The following is a 15382-nucleotide window of genomic DNA, read 5'->3' on the forward strand; positions in this document are numbered from 1 at the left end:
GCCTTGGAAGGCGGTTTGTTTCCTTGTGGCCAGTGACTGATTTTCCACTAAGTGCGCATTGGTTAATTCTCCCAAGAGTATTAAAAATGAAGGGAGGGTTTCAGGTTCGACTCACATGAACTGCTTTTATTTGGACAGTCTTTGTTTTCTCCAGTCTGGTCGGCAGTCCTTCCGGGCCCTTCTTCAATCCCTGGCGGGGGCTGAGACCCAGTCCTTGTTTGGGATGAAAAGGTATTGGAAGGCCGGCTGCTCTAATTGGAGTTTGCACCTGCAGACCCCAGCCTTGAAGGCGGCTGGGCTCTGGTGCCGCTCTGTGTGTGCGTGTGTGTGTGTGTGTGTGTGTGTGCATTTGATTTCCTCAATGAACACTGGGACACGGCACAGTTCTTTTGGCCTGAATCATCTGGAGGGGATCCAAGCTGCTCAGCCACTTTCTCTGGTGTAGTGGAGAGGGACCCTCTTTTCTCTCCTGTCTAAGAAGGAGGGATTTTTAGCCCTGCAAGTATTAATAAATCTAATACATTTTGATCTAATCTCTTCTGGCCCCAAGAGAACTTACCCAGATAAGAGGCACCCTTCAGGTAGTATAAGAGGATGTCACAGCCTGGCTTTCACCTACCCAGAAGCTGCTGCATTTTTTATGGGTTTCTCACACTTGACTAGTGACATAATCCAGGCAGCATTCAAGAGTGATGGCTACAGCTCTGTGCTTAGCCCAGGGAGAGGGAGATGGAGAAACTGCCCAGGTGGATTTAATTAATGTCTGTGCCTCTGTTCCCCTCACAACACCCTAGTGCCCGATCTCCATCCTGATGCACATACTGAATGTGTACAGTATGATCAATTTTGGCATCCAGATAAGTCATGAAATCACCAGTGTGGACTGAAAACAACGCATAACCTAAAAGTTAAGGGTTATGTTTTATTCGGTGGACAAAACTGAAGATATAAGCATGGAAGACAGCCTCTCAGATAGCTCTGAGGGACTGCTCCACAAAGGTAAGGGAGGAGTCAGGATGTACAGAAGTTCTGCAACAAAAACCAGGTACTCAAACATCAAAAGATTACTATTAAAGAAAACTTGACATCTCAAGTTAATGAATTTAGTGCCTTTTTATGTATGGGAAGATGCAAGAGTCTGGGCTCACTAAAATCATTCCTTTGATATGCATCTTAACTAGTAATATCTAGGGCCAGGATGCTGATTTCCTCCATCCTGAATTCTGGGGTGGGGGTGGGGGGTTGCTGCAGTGGCTGCTTCCCTGATGGTTGCAACATCCTTTGTTTATTGATATAACAGGTGACTCTCTTCATCCACACCACAATCCAGATAATGAACCTGTCCATCACCCCCTAAAGTTCCCTTATGCCCCTTTATAATCCCTCCTCTCACTCTTTCCTCCACTCTGCATCCCCAACCATCAATCTGCTTTCTATAACTATGGATTATTTGCATTTTCTAGAGCCCCACATAAATGGAATCAGTATGATCTTTTTTGTCTGACTTTTTCTACTCAGCACAATACTTTTTGAGATTCATTCAATTGTATGTATTAATGGTTTGTTTCTTTTTACTGTTGAGTAGTAGTCCATTGTATGGATGTATCATAGTCTGTCCATTCATTCACTGTTGATGGGCATTTGGGTTGTTCCTAGTTTGAAGTGATTACGAATAAAGCTGCTGTGAATATATGTATGCAAGTCTTTGTGTGGATATAAGCCTTCATTTCTTGGTAAATTCTGAGCAGTGCAATAGCTGGATCGTACGGCAGGTATATGTGCAACTTTCTAAGAAACTGCCAAACTCTTGTCCAAAGTAGTTGTACGATTTTTTTCCCCCACTAGTAGGCGCTGTTCCTGTATTTGGTCCTGTACTTTGCAGCGTTTGGTATGGTCATTCTTTTTTAGATTTAGCTATTCTAATATGTATGTAATGGTGTCTCAGTCTGGTTTTAATTTGCTTCTCCCTAATGACCAATCATGTTGTGCATCTTTTCCATGTGTTTACTTATTATCTGTAAATCATCTTTTGGCAAAGTGACTGTGTAAATCTTTTAACCATTTCTTAAATAGGCTTGTCTATTTTCTCATGATTGAGTTTCTAGAGGTCATTATACATTCTCCCAGAGATATTTTTATTTAAAGAGTTATCATGGAATGTAAGACACTGCATAGACGATTTTGATAGAACTAATCAGAGCTCTCGTTGGAAAAAATCCTGATACTGGGTGAGATTGAAGGCAAAAGGAGACGAGGACAGCAGAGGATGAGATAATTAGATATCATCACTGACTCAATGGACACGAAATTTCAGCAAACCTGGAGATAGTGATGGACAGAGGGGCCTGGTGTGCTACAGTCCATGGGGTTGCAAAGAGTTGGACATGACTTAGCAAATACACAACAGCAACAAACCAGAGCATGTGGGGAATGATTTGGGGGCCTAGGGCCTTCAAGCCCCTGGAGATCACTCTCACTATGTGCCTGGCTCAGTCTTATCATGATGCAAGCAGGCCATGCCTGACAGGCCTGGGTCATGCCCACTTTTTGAGGATCTTAAGATATTTAAAATAAAAGAAATTCCAAAATAGACATATGAAAAGGGTGATGCATTTTAAATGTATATGTTGAACAAATGAGTGCTTTTGACCACATGCAAAAATTCAGCATGTATGTAACATTGGAGAGGATGTCAACATTTTAAATTTGAGGTCCAATGTGGGGCCTGAGACAAAGGACTCTGGTGTCTCACTGGCTACCTTGTGATGGGCCATGAAACACCAGTGCCAGCTTGGATACTTCTCACATACCTGGTGTACCCTAAAGTCACATCTGGCATGGTCATTCCATAGCCATTTATACTTGGGGTCAAATGAATGCTACAGAGATGGCTATGGAAGAAAGGACCATTTCCCAGATCAATGCAAATTTCCTACCAGAATGGTGACACTGGGAAGGTCAATCATGGCCATCAGGGCCTTTTGGAGGGACCCTGTGCTCTACTCACCTGCAAGACTATGGAGCCTGAGGTTGGCCTTCCTTTGGGTGATTGGCATGTGTATTAGTCGCTCAGTCATGTCCGACTCTTTGCAACCCATGAACTGTAGCCCACAAGGCTTCTCTGTCCATGGAATTCTCCAGGCAAGAATACTGGAGTGGATTGCCATTCCCTTCTCCAGAGGATCTTCCCGACTCAAGGATCGACCCTGGTCTCATGCATTACAGGCAGATTCTTTACCGTTTGAGCTACAGGGAAGTCCTTTGGGTGATTGGAGTCTTGACCTTTTCCACTTAGCTTGAGGTCAGGATTGCGGGGTGACTAGGAGAGGGGCAGCTTTGTGTGAAGAAATCCCAGAGGCCTCCCAGCAACACCCACAGAAGCGCCTGTCCTCTGGGGAATTTTGCCATCACCTCTGAGAAACTTTCAATTCCTCTCACTTCTCATAGTATCCAGTGCAGGGTTCTCCACGAGGGCACATTTGGCAAAGTCTGGAAACCTTGTTGATTGTCAAAACTTGGGAGGTGTTACTGACATCTAGTGAGCAGAAACCAGGATGCTGCAAAATATTCTACAAGACAGCGCCCCACATCCAAGAATTATCCAGCCCTAAATGCCAGTGTTGGTGAGGTTGGGAAATTGTTATTTGTATGACTCAATCAACTGTCAACAAGAATGGACAGAGAATATGACTGCAGATTCTAAAAAACTGGTTCTGTGTCCATTAAGCAGACGAGCTCCACAGTACAGACATGGAGAGTTGATCACAGAACTTGAGGGGTCGTGAGCAGTGAGCTGCCCAAAACCTCTGACCCTCTCACCACCTTCCCCTGCCTTGCCTTCTCCCTCCTGTTAAGAACTGCCGTGTAACAGACTTGGCTTCAAACCCAGTCCTGCTGCTCAGTGACTTTGGGCAAGTGATGTAACCTTTTTAAGCCTCAGTTTTCCATCTGAAACATGGAAATTACCTTAGTACATTTCAGAATCATGAGAATTAAACCAGATAAGCCAAGCCACGTGAAGAGTCAGACAGGATCTGGCACGTGAAAAGAACTCAGAAGTGACTATCATTATTTTGTGAATCAAGCACCTGCTGAACTTAAAGCACCTTTTCTAGGTGTTTCCTAGCCCCCCAGTGCCAGCTGGTGACAATTTTTTATTAGTCTCCAAAGCATTTACTCTAAAAAGTCTTAATAATATTAATCCTCTCTGTTTAGAAACAAAGCTCAGTGGGTACATTGGATGTACTGTTTAGAACTTTAGTGATAAAAAGAAATGAATGAAAAATGATTTAAATTGAAACAATGTAGTCTGTATTGAGGTATTTATGCATGTATATAGATTTAAGCCTATATATTTTTTCAGTGTCCATGGAAAGAAATTTACACAGTCAAGTTTGTCAGAAACACAGCACTAGCCTGGACTCTTATAGCAAATCCTTGGGAACTCTTGGGCTGTCCCATTGCAGGATGAGGCAGGATTCCATGTCAGGTGACTTGGATCAGATCTCAGGTGGGGTCGGTTACTTTGGCACCAGCAGGGCCTCTTTGCCAGATGGCCAAGCAGAGACTATGAGGCTCGAGCCAGACTGAGCTCAGGGTGTTTCTGGAAGGTCATTGTTGCAAACCCAGAGAACCAGTTCTGTGAGGTTGGCTCAAAGGGGACATTTAGTCAGAGTAACAGAGAGGTATGGTAATGGAGTGGAGGAAGTCTGGGTAGGGATTACAACCAGCACAGTCCAAAGGCTCTTCTCAGCTTTCAGAAGAGTGAGGGAGAAGTAAAGCTTGGCCCTGGACTTCAGACAATACCTCGTTCTTGCCAAGTGTAGGAGAGTGAGTCCGCAAAATTGCCAGTGAGCCAAGAGATAATCCTGGTGATAAGGACTCAGCTAGGCAACCCCCAGGCAAAAAATTAAGGGTAGAAAATTTGCTTAACTCTATTTCTGCCGGTGTGTTTTCTTGTGGGGCAGGAGATATATTTGAAAACATGGGTATGCACTGTACTTGGGGGATATACAATGTAGGAATCCTCTGGGCTCTGTTAGCAAGGGAGCCCTTAAGGAGCTTTGGACACTGAAGCCATGAAAGAGCTCCTAGGAGCACTCTAGAAGACAGACTAGATTTCCCAGTATTAGGTCACCAGCCCAGGAGTGTGGCAGAGACTTCTCATGGAGGGGGTGAATAAATAGATGTAGGAATTTCCTTCCCTCATGAGGGTTATTCTCAGTATTAAGCAGTCAGAATGTGTATCCATAGGCGTTTCCCCCACTGGGCTAGTCCGGAGAAAGAAAGAGGTTTATCTACTTAAATCAGAAGTTTCAAGGGCCGCAAAAATTGTGTTTTAGCAGTAGGAGTGGCTGTCACTGAGGAAAGTCATGTAGAACTGCTAATTCTACTCTTAATCCCCCTGTCTAACCAGCTGAGAGAAGGTCGTTTCATGGAAGGATGAGAGTTTGAGTGACAGGCATTCTGTGCATTCTTCTGATACTCCGTGAATTGAAATCAGCAGGAGAAGAGGTCTGCATGGCATTATCTTGACCTTTCATACAACAGCATTCTCATAAGAGATACCCTCATCTCTTATCTATGGACACTAAGGGAATAGAAAACAATAGGCATTTTTGCATCCATAGCGCTTATGTTAGTGTCTCAACAAAGGGGTTTTGAATGAATGACCAATCAGTAGAATGTATCATACTTCTGTGCATGTGTTCATGAGGATACTGATCACTATATCACTCACAGTTCCCTTTATAAAAAGCCTGATATGGTCAATTTCTACTCCAAGTTTAAGTGAGGAAAGCTTTGTACCCATAAAGGAATGGCTCTCTTTCTTCCTTTCTGAAAATGAGGATGATGTCATTGGACATATCTCTCTTTTGCTCTAGTTGTCTGGAAGCTTAGGGTTCAATCTGATGCCCAGCTGTATTGATGATGAAGGCTCTTTTGGCATTCATGCTGCTGCTGCGGCTGCTAAGTCACTTCAGTCATGTCCAACTCTGTGCGACCCTGTAGACGGCAGCCTACCAGGCTCCCCTGTCCCTGGGATTCTCCAGGCAAGAACACTGGAGTGGGCATTCATACTTGATTCTTATTCCTCTGGTCTTGTCATCCTAATCTTATTTTTATTTTCCTTGTTCCCAGTTTAAATTCTTGATTATATTTCCAATCATTGTTATTGCAGAGTTCATAATCTCAGATGCCTTTAATTGCCAGGCAAGTAGCAGTAAATGATTGAAGTAAGTGGGGGTAATAGAGCATGGTGTAGACTGTGGCAAATGGAGAGAGGTCTTTCCTGGCCATTCTACTCTAATAGCATCACCTCCTGCCACTGTCGATCCCTAGCCCCTAACCCTGCTTATTCATCATTTTCTGAAATTATCTTATTTATCTGTTTACTGTCTCTCACCTCTACTATATCCCCAGAACCCATAGCAATGCCTGGCTCTGAACTGTCACCCAATCACATCTGTTGAGTGAATTAATGACTCAGTGGGACCAGGGTGGCTATGTTTTTACTACATTTTAACAGTTTGGAATTTGGATTTTTATATAAAATCTGATTTTTAGATATTGGTGGCAAGTATAAAAAATTAAAAAACACTCTGCTGGCCAGAAATGGGCCATGTTAGCATGTGACCATTGTTCTACCTCATATTTTCAAGCTATAGCTGAGACAGGATAGGACCTGGGACCCTCTACTGGAGTGCTTGCAACTGGACAAATATCTCCTCAAGCAACAGAGCACAAAGAAACTATTAAGGGACTAAAAGTAATTGTGTGCATGCACAGTTGGGGCAAATTATGAACAATAGGTATAAAAAGGCCAAAACCTCAGAAAGCACATGAAAATATTCTCAGCATTGTTAATTATTAGAGAAATGCAAATCAAAACTACAATGAGGTGTCACCTTACACTGGTCAGAATGGCTATAATCAAAAAGTCTACAAACAATAAATGCAGGAGAGGATGTGGAGAGAAGGGAACCCTTGTACACTGTTGATGGGAATGTAAGTTGGTAAAATTATGGAGAACAGTATGAAGTTTCCTTTAAAAAACTAAAAATAGAGCCACCATATGATCCAGCAATCCTCCTTCTGATCACATATCAGGAGAAAACCATAATTCAAAAAGACACCCCAATGTTCACTGTAGCACTATTCACAATAGCCAAGACATGGAAGCAACCTAAATGTCCATGGTAGATGAATGGATAATGAAGACGTGCTACATATATACAATGGAATATTACTCAGCCATAAAAAAGAATGAAATAATGCCATTCGCAGCAACATGGATGGATCTAGAGATTGTTGTATTAAGTGAAGTCCGACAGAGAAAGACATATATGATATCACTTACATATGGAATCTAAGAAAATGATAGAAATGAACATAATACAGAAGAGAAACAGATTCAGGCTTAGAAAACAAACCTATGGTTACCAAAGAGGAAAGTTTGGGAGGGGAGGGATACATTAGAAGTAGGGATTAATATATACATACTACTATATATAAAAGAGATAACCAACAAGGACTTACTCTATAACAAAAGGAACTCTACTTAATACTCTGTAATAATCTATATGGGAAAAAAACCTGAAAAAGAATAGATAAAAGTATATATGTACCTAAGTCACTTTGCTGTATACTTAAAACTAACATTACACTGCAAATCAACTGTATTCCAATATAAAATAAAAATTAAAAAAAATAAAAAGGCTAAAACCTAATTTCCACTTTTGAAGTGCCAGGAGCAAAAGCAGGGTACTACACATGATCTTTGCACACAGCACCACCAAGGTGTTAGGCAGACCACCTAAGCCAACCCTGCAGCTCAATCCACTTATCAACTCCCACCCTCATCCCCTTGAAGGAACCAGCTTGCCGACAACCCCACTTCCAGGAATGAGCAAGAACACTTAAGGAAAATGGGGAATTGGTGTGGTGACTCCTCAAAGACTTATAAATAGAATTACAATCTGAACCAGCAATTCTGTTTCTGAGTATATGTCCAAAATAACTGAAAACAGGAAACCAAACAGATATTTGTACACCATGTTTATAGAAGCATTATTCACAATAGCCATGGGATGAAAGAAACTCAAATATCCATGAACAGATTAATGAATAAATAAAATAGGGTATAAACATATAATGGAATACTACTCAGACTTAAAAAGGAAGGAAATTCTGACACCTACCACAACCTGAATGAACCTTGAGAATGCTACATATTAAGTGAAATACGAGAGAGGAGGTCTCCACAGTGGGTCTCTCTGTAACACCTCTCCGGGACCATCCCTGCAACAATGGAAAGATTATGGTGGTCCCCCATCCCTCCAAGTATGGCAAAGGAAAAACAACAGTAAACCACAAAATATGCTTCTAGAAAGACAACAAAGTCCTGATTTTTCCAAAATAGCAGCATAGAGTTTCTTTTGAAATGCCAGTATCTATTTTTAAAAACTCTTCTTTCTTTTAACTAATGATATGTTTGCTGCCTTGGCTTTGCCAATCTCTCGTAGCTCAGTCAGTAAAGAATCTGCCTGCAATGCAGGAGACCCAGGTTCAATTACTGGGTCAGGAAGATCCCCTGAAGAAGGAAATGGCAACCAACTCCAGTATTCTTGCCTGGGAAATCCCATGGGCAGATGAGCCTGGTGGGCTACAGTCCACGGGGGTTGCAAGAGTCAGACACAACTGAGCGATTAAACTACCACAATCTCTTTTGAGCCATCTATTGGGAAATGATAATAACACCTAATATTTATTACTTGCTGTTTATATGCTAAGTTTTTTTCTGTGTGCTATATAAAATAACTAATCATTATATCAATTCCATGAGATAAGCATGACTATAATCTCTGGTTTTACAGTCAAGGAAACTGAGGCACAGGGCAGTCACTTGCTTAAGATCAGACAGCTAGTAAGTGGCAGAGCCAGGATTTGAACCCAGAACGCTGGGCTTCAGAGCCTCTTGTCCTAAAGTCTAAAATCCAGGCATATTAACCTGGAATGTGTGCCCACCTCTACCAGCCTGCATCTGCCTTTCCAGCTCTCCCCTCACCTCTGGCCCTCTACACAACTCTCCCTGTGTCTTCCTTCCTGCCTGTCCCACCTTGTTAATCCCCCATCAGGGTTCCCCTTGGGTATCCCCTCTCTGCCTTCCCTGTCTGGGGACACCTATGTCTTCCTGTGGCTGGCTGTTCAGACAGCTCACATTGCACTTTGCTACATGGAATTGTAGCTGACTCTTGTCTGTTTCTCACGGTGGACGGAGAGTTCCCTGAGGGTAGAGAACAAGGTTTTAAATCTCTGTGTCCCAACCTAGCTAAGTACTTGATTCGTAGTAAATGCTTGGTACCTGGTCTTAAGGAAATAAAGGAGGCAGAGCCCAGACTGGGACTTGGTGTAGAAGATGGAGCAATGATTGTCCAAATAGTAGCTTTCACCCTAGAAATGTTGTTGGTACCCTGAGCAGACAGTGGGGTGGGAAGTCCACATCTATGTAGACTGGAGAGTTCTGGAATGGAATTGAATCAGTGGTGTGAACCCCATGCCTTCAGTGCTAGTACTGAAAACATGTGCCTGATTCATATGGCAGAGACTGCTCCCCACTAATCAAAGAGACTGACAATGCTTACATACATGCAAATGCATACCATGGGTCATAGAGCCACTTCCAAGTTTTAAAAAAAATGTTAAAATTGAATGAATGTCTTCTTCATCTTCTCTTCTCTTCCTAATTTAGTATAATACTTAAGGCCATTAACGGGGTAAGGTAATCACCCACGTGGGAGGTGGAGAGGGTATGCTGGCCCAGATAAAGTAAGGAGATTAACCACCTAGAGGGGCTGCCCTGCACAAGGGCCAGACCCTGGATGGGCAGAGGAAGGGGTTCCTCTGGAGGGACAGCCTGGCTCGAGTGTCAGAATCCCAGCGGGATGAGGAGGGCACCTGTAGGGAAGGTCGTGACAGCAGTGGTCATGATAGCGGTTGGTTACATTCAGGGGATTGATCAAACAAGCAAGTATATTAAGATAACGGAAACCAAGCTCTGTAATGTGAGAGAAGGGACTTACAATATAGAAAGGGAGAAAGCTAGAAAGAAACATCAGGGGTTGGATTGGAATTGAAAGTATGAGTGAAATTCTGGTTTTCAATGCATACAAATCATAGATACACACACACACACACACACACACACACACACACACACGCACTCATACACCCTAGCTCTTCTACTGAAAGAGTCGGGGAACAGCAATACCTAATGCAGCAATGAGCCTACCTAACAGTGAGAATTTGGATTCTAAATAATTTCCCACTAAATGGAACCAGAGCTCCTTGACTATAAGGCTGGAACATCTCATTGTAACAGGAAGTAAGGAAGTGCAAATAATGATGGGAACATATCAAAAGGACACATTGACAGTTTTATGGGAATGAGATTTTACATAATTTCAAGGTCCTTTTCTACAGAACATTTATGAATTTAAAAAAGGAGGAAGAGGAACTTTCCAGTGGAGATCCCTAGAAGATATCACTTTAACCACCTACTCTCAGTGATCTCCTATTTGGAGACCGGGGCCTCAGTGAAATTCTCAAAAGAATTTAAAATCTTTTGCCATCTAATAGGATGCAATGAGAAGAGTATGGCATCACTTCTGTGATATTCTTGCCAAAGTTGTAGAACCTGAATCTAAGTGTGAGAAAACTCAGACAAATTCCAAGAGAGGAACATTCTACAGAATAACCAGCCAGTATTAAAAAAAAAAAAAAAAACAACTGTCAAGGTCATGAAAGTGAAGGAAATACTGAGGAAAGGGTCTATGTTGAAGTAGATTAAGGACCTGTGACAACTAAATGCAACGCTTGATTTGAAAGTACTCTTTTTGCTATAAAGAATATTTTGGGGACAAGTAACAAGAACTTGAACTGGTCTGAGGATCCAATGACAATTAATGAAAACTTCCTAGAGTCTGAGGATTAGATAATAGTAATGTATCAACATTAAGCTCCTGGTTTTGTGGTTGTGTGGGAGATGTGCTGTGTATGGGAAATGCACACTCAAGTATTTGTGGAAGATGAGGAATCTCTTTGGCAGCTTATTCTCAAAGGGTTCAGGAAAAATACATTATAGAATTTTTTGTACCGTATTATACTAGCAACTCTTCTGTAAATTTGAGATTTTTCAAAATAATATATCTATACCTAGTGATGTAGGTTGGAATGATACTGTTTTCCAGACTTGCCAGGACACAGGTACCTGGGGCCTGCCTTGGGTGGACAGAGCTTGGAGTGGCTGCCCCAGGAGTAGAGTCAGGGTGTATCTGCCAAGTGTTGTTCCTCTGCTGAGGTGCAGAGATGGACGTTCTCGTCCAAGTCATTTAGTAAAGAATGGGCATCTGGATTCTTGAATAACTAGACAGAGAGAACACAGTTTCTGTAGGACACATGCCAGCCACTTGACTTATCTCATGATGGGCTTTCTGCCAGAACCAAGGAAGTGGAAGCACTGAATACCCCCTTGCCCTGTCATAAAGTCTGCAGGATACCTAAGGCCAGTTCTCCGATGTCCATCTGGAGCATGGATTGTGCAGGGGACCCTATGTTCTTTTGAGACTTGGCCTAAAGGGCTGATAGTAACCACCACTGCTTACTGTGTACCTTCTAAGGGCCAGAAACTGGGACAGATGCTTCACAGATTCTTCTTATAATCATTACAATGGTTCTCCTTGTTAAGTAAATCGTCCTCATCTTATAAATGAGGAAGTAAGGCTTGGGAAGTCTTAGTAACAGCCTCAGCATTATGGGGTGAATTGTATCCCCCCAAATTCATATGCTGAAGTCCCATATCTCAGAATGTGGCTGGATTTGGAGATAGGGCCCTGAGAGAGGTGACTGAATTAAAGACAGGCCTTGAGGGTAGACTCTAATCCAACTAATGACCGTCTCTCTTAAGAAGATGAAATGTGGACATACAGAGACAGACACTCTCCTTAAAGAGGAATGACCACGTGAGGACACAGAAATAAGGTGGCCGTCTGCAAGCCAAGGTGAAAGGCCTCACCCTGATGTTGGACTTCGGGCTCCAGAACTATGACAAAATGCATTTCTGTTGTTTAAGCCATGCAGGCTGTGGTACTGTTATGGCAGTCCCAGCAGCCTTACAGGTGGAGGCATCTGGGGGAGGATGAAGTTGGTGTTCAAATCAAATCAGCGCAGTCCTGTTCTCTGCCACCCTCCTACACACAGGGCCTCTGCTGTGTCACTTCTCCCCACCTCCCCCAACAGGCTGCCCAGAACCTCCATCCAGAATCTCCCAGACTGAGTGGATCCCTCCTCTGCGATCCCACAGCCCTTACCACACTGCATATATTGATAGTGGCACACAAGGAACTCATGATCTTGTGATCAAATTGAGGGTAGGGCTCCTCTTGTCTTTATCCCTGGCATCTCCCATGGAGCCAGTTACTATGTATTGAACACTTGTGTGCCAGCAAAGATTTCACACGTGTTATCTCATTTATACTTTTTTAATTAGCCTCTAATTAAAATAAATAAATTTAAATTAAAACAACAACAACAACTCCTTAAGATAGGTATCACCAATTGTTCCCATTTTACATGTCAAAAAACTGAGGTCAGAGGTGTTACCTGAATTACCCCAGACATAAAGCTGAAGCTCCAATACTTTGGTCACCTAATGCAAAGAGCCAACTCATTGGAAAAGACCCTGATGCTGGGAAAGATTAAAGACAGGAGGAGAAGGGGGCAGCAGAGGATGAGATGGTTGGATGGCATCAATGACTCAATGCACTTGAGTCTGAGCAAACTCCAGGAGATAGTGAAGGACAGGGAAGCCTGGTGTGCTGCAGTCCACCGGGTCACAGAGAGTCGGACATGACTTATGAACAACAGCAACAACAGAGCTAGTAGGTGGTGGAACCAGGATTCACCCCTGGATGGTCTAATTCTTCAGTCTGTGCTCTTCACCTCCTGCCCTGCTGCTGTAGTCTTGCTGTGAATGTACACTCCCTCCCTACTCGGGGGCTGTGCTGATCTGAAACCTCTCCTTCAGCATGCTAAGCCCGAGTGTGAAGCTCCCCTCCCACGGAGAGCTTTCTCACTCATACCCCCTCCCCCAGCCCCCACTCTGCCTCCTTCAGCACCCGCTGGGCATAGGGTCTGCACCTTGCACTGATGTGAGACCCAGAACTGGGCACTGGCGCCATCACTTACCAATATCTGTTGAACTGGCTTCAGTGTCCAGGGATGGAAGTGAATAAGGATACACGACACAGTGGCGTATTGTCCTGGATGCTGTGACTCTCCATTTCTGGATTATCCAGGAGAGTTCCAGTTGCTAAAATTCTATCCTCTCATCAGACCATTTGCCAGAATATGCGACAGACAGTGTCGTCTGGCATTTGGTTTAGAAAGTAGAGTCACCATTCTACTGAAGAGAGGCAGGAATGGAGACAAGATGAGCTGTCTGTCACTTTCCTACACACTGCTGGGCAGGTCACAATTTCTCTGCACCTAAGTGCCTCTGTGGGTAAAATAGTAACAGAAATGCCTATTTCTACCACAGAAATGGGAAAAAACACGTGAATGTGTTTTGAATACTGGATAAAGAATAATGTTATTGAAACCCAGTCACCATTACTGGGATTACTTACATTTTAACTGACCAATTTGGCCAGTGAAAAATGAAATTAAAAAGTAGTTTTTATTTTTGAAAGTCAAGGAAATGGTATCCTTGAACATAAAGACAGTAAATGTCCTGAGGCCTTTCTAGAGTGTTGAAAATATTTCTAGGCTCTCCTTAACAAGTTCTCCTTAACCTGTGTGTGTGTGTGTGTGTGTGTGTGTGGTGTACGGCAGGAGTGGGGTGGGGGCTGGGCTAGGAGTGTCAGGGACAAAGTTTTCTCCAATTGCCTGAGACGCAGCCCTCTGGAGGTGGCAGGCCTCTTACCTTTGCTGCATTGTGGATCAGTTTTCAGCCGTGTGAGGCCTCCGGGTAAAGTCCATTTGGGAACTGAGTTTTTCTGACTCAGCAGTAGCCCGGGAAAATTCCCCTTCTCTTTCCCGTGCCCCGTCTTCCAGACACGCATGAGATCTACTCCACCTTGGACTCAATCAGTGCATGCCATGCCCCTGCTGCAGGCTCTGCACAGAACTGAGCCATAAACCCGAGAGCAGCCTCTGGGGAGCTTCCAGGGAGAATGGCTCCCACTGAGCAGCGGCTCAAGAGCATCAACGTGTCTGTTCTGGTTTGGATGGGCTGAGGCTCCCTCCAACTTCCTTCTGCTCTCTGCCAGAGCCAGGGTCCTTTTGTTCACCTTTAGGGCTGCCAAGTCAGGCCTACCGCACCCCTGGATGTTGTTTTCCTGCAGGCAATGGGAAAATGAGCTTGGAGCCAGGGAAGGGAAATCAACAAGGAAATAAACACAGGGTCATTACCCCTCCAGGTCATCACCAGGCTGGGACATCATCACGCTGGGATCACTTCCTAAAGAGGCAGGAGCTGGCCGCTGCCTGAAGGGGCCCCAGACATTTTTTAATTGCCCCAGGCATTTAAAAAATTTTAAATATGCAAAGAAGTGTGCATTTCTATCAGAAGTGTGAAATCTATGTTGGACCAATCAGGCAATCCTGACTCGCTCCAATGCCTTGCCAAATCTTTCAAAGATTTTTCCATAGGCAGCATCTCTTGTAACCAAACACTGGCAAACGTTTGTAGCCAAAGAAAAAGAATGAGCAAGTTTATGGCTGACACAAACCAAGACTTTTAAAGACACAGGTAAGACTTTCAAAGGCATCCTCTAAAGGTACAGGATTATTGCTTGAATAAAGTTTTCCTCTACTTGCTCTTCAACGTCAAGGTCATCATCAGCGGCAGCATCTTCGCCAGCATTTATTGAGAGCTTGTTGTCTGCCAGGTGCTGTGCTAATGACCTCAAACTGTGTTGTTTCATTTAATTCTCAACATAATTCTATCATCCTCATTCCCATTTTGTAGATGAAGAAAATGAGGATTAGAGAGATTAAGTCACTCCTGCACAGTGATCCCACTGGTTAAAAATGTAGAAATTGCCTTTCTGGAAGGATGCTCTTCTGAGTCTTGCTTTTCCCAACAGTCAGCTTAAGCACTTTGGTGGGCTGACAGCTCCTGTGATGGCCAAAGAGTTGCTTAAACAAACTCTTAGGCCCGGGAATAGAATTCTAAACAGAACCATGGCTCATGGTTTAGTTAAATGATCTCTTCCAGGAGTTACGAAGTGGTGCTACCTTTATGCGACTCGTACCTAAGACACACCTAGCGTGCACCCTCTCTTCTTCTCCAAGGGGGTGCTGCTGGCTGCTTTCACCCAGC

General features: G+C 43.5%; 1 protein-coding gene across 1 annotated transcript in view; it reads right to left on the reverse strand.

Annotated features, from left to right (window-relative positions):
* Positions 1 to 14357, reverse strand: part of LNX1 (ligand of numb-protein X 1) — a 186362-nt gene extending 172005 nt beyond the window's left edge. The window contains exon 1 of the mRNA XM_027544502.1: positions 13982 to 14357. The gene's annotated coding sequence lies outside the window, so the exon portion shown is untranslated. The remainder of the gene's footprint in view (positions 1 to 13981) is intronic.
* Positions 14358 to 15382: the final 1025 nt, after the last annotated feature.

Source organism: Bos indicus x Bos taurus, chromosome 6 (genome assembly GCF_003369695.1).
Source record: "Bos indicus x Bos taurus breed Angus x Brahman F1 hybrid chromosome 6, Bos_hybrid_MaternalHap_v2.0, whole genome shotgun sequence".
Lineage (NCBI taxonomy): Eukaryota > Metazoa > Chordata > Mammalia > Artiodactyla > Bovidae > Bos > Bos indicus x Bos taurus.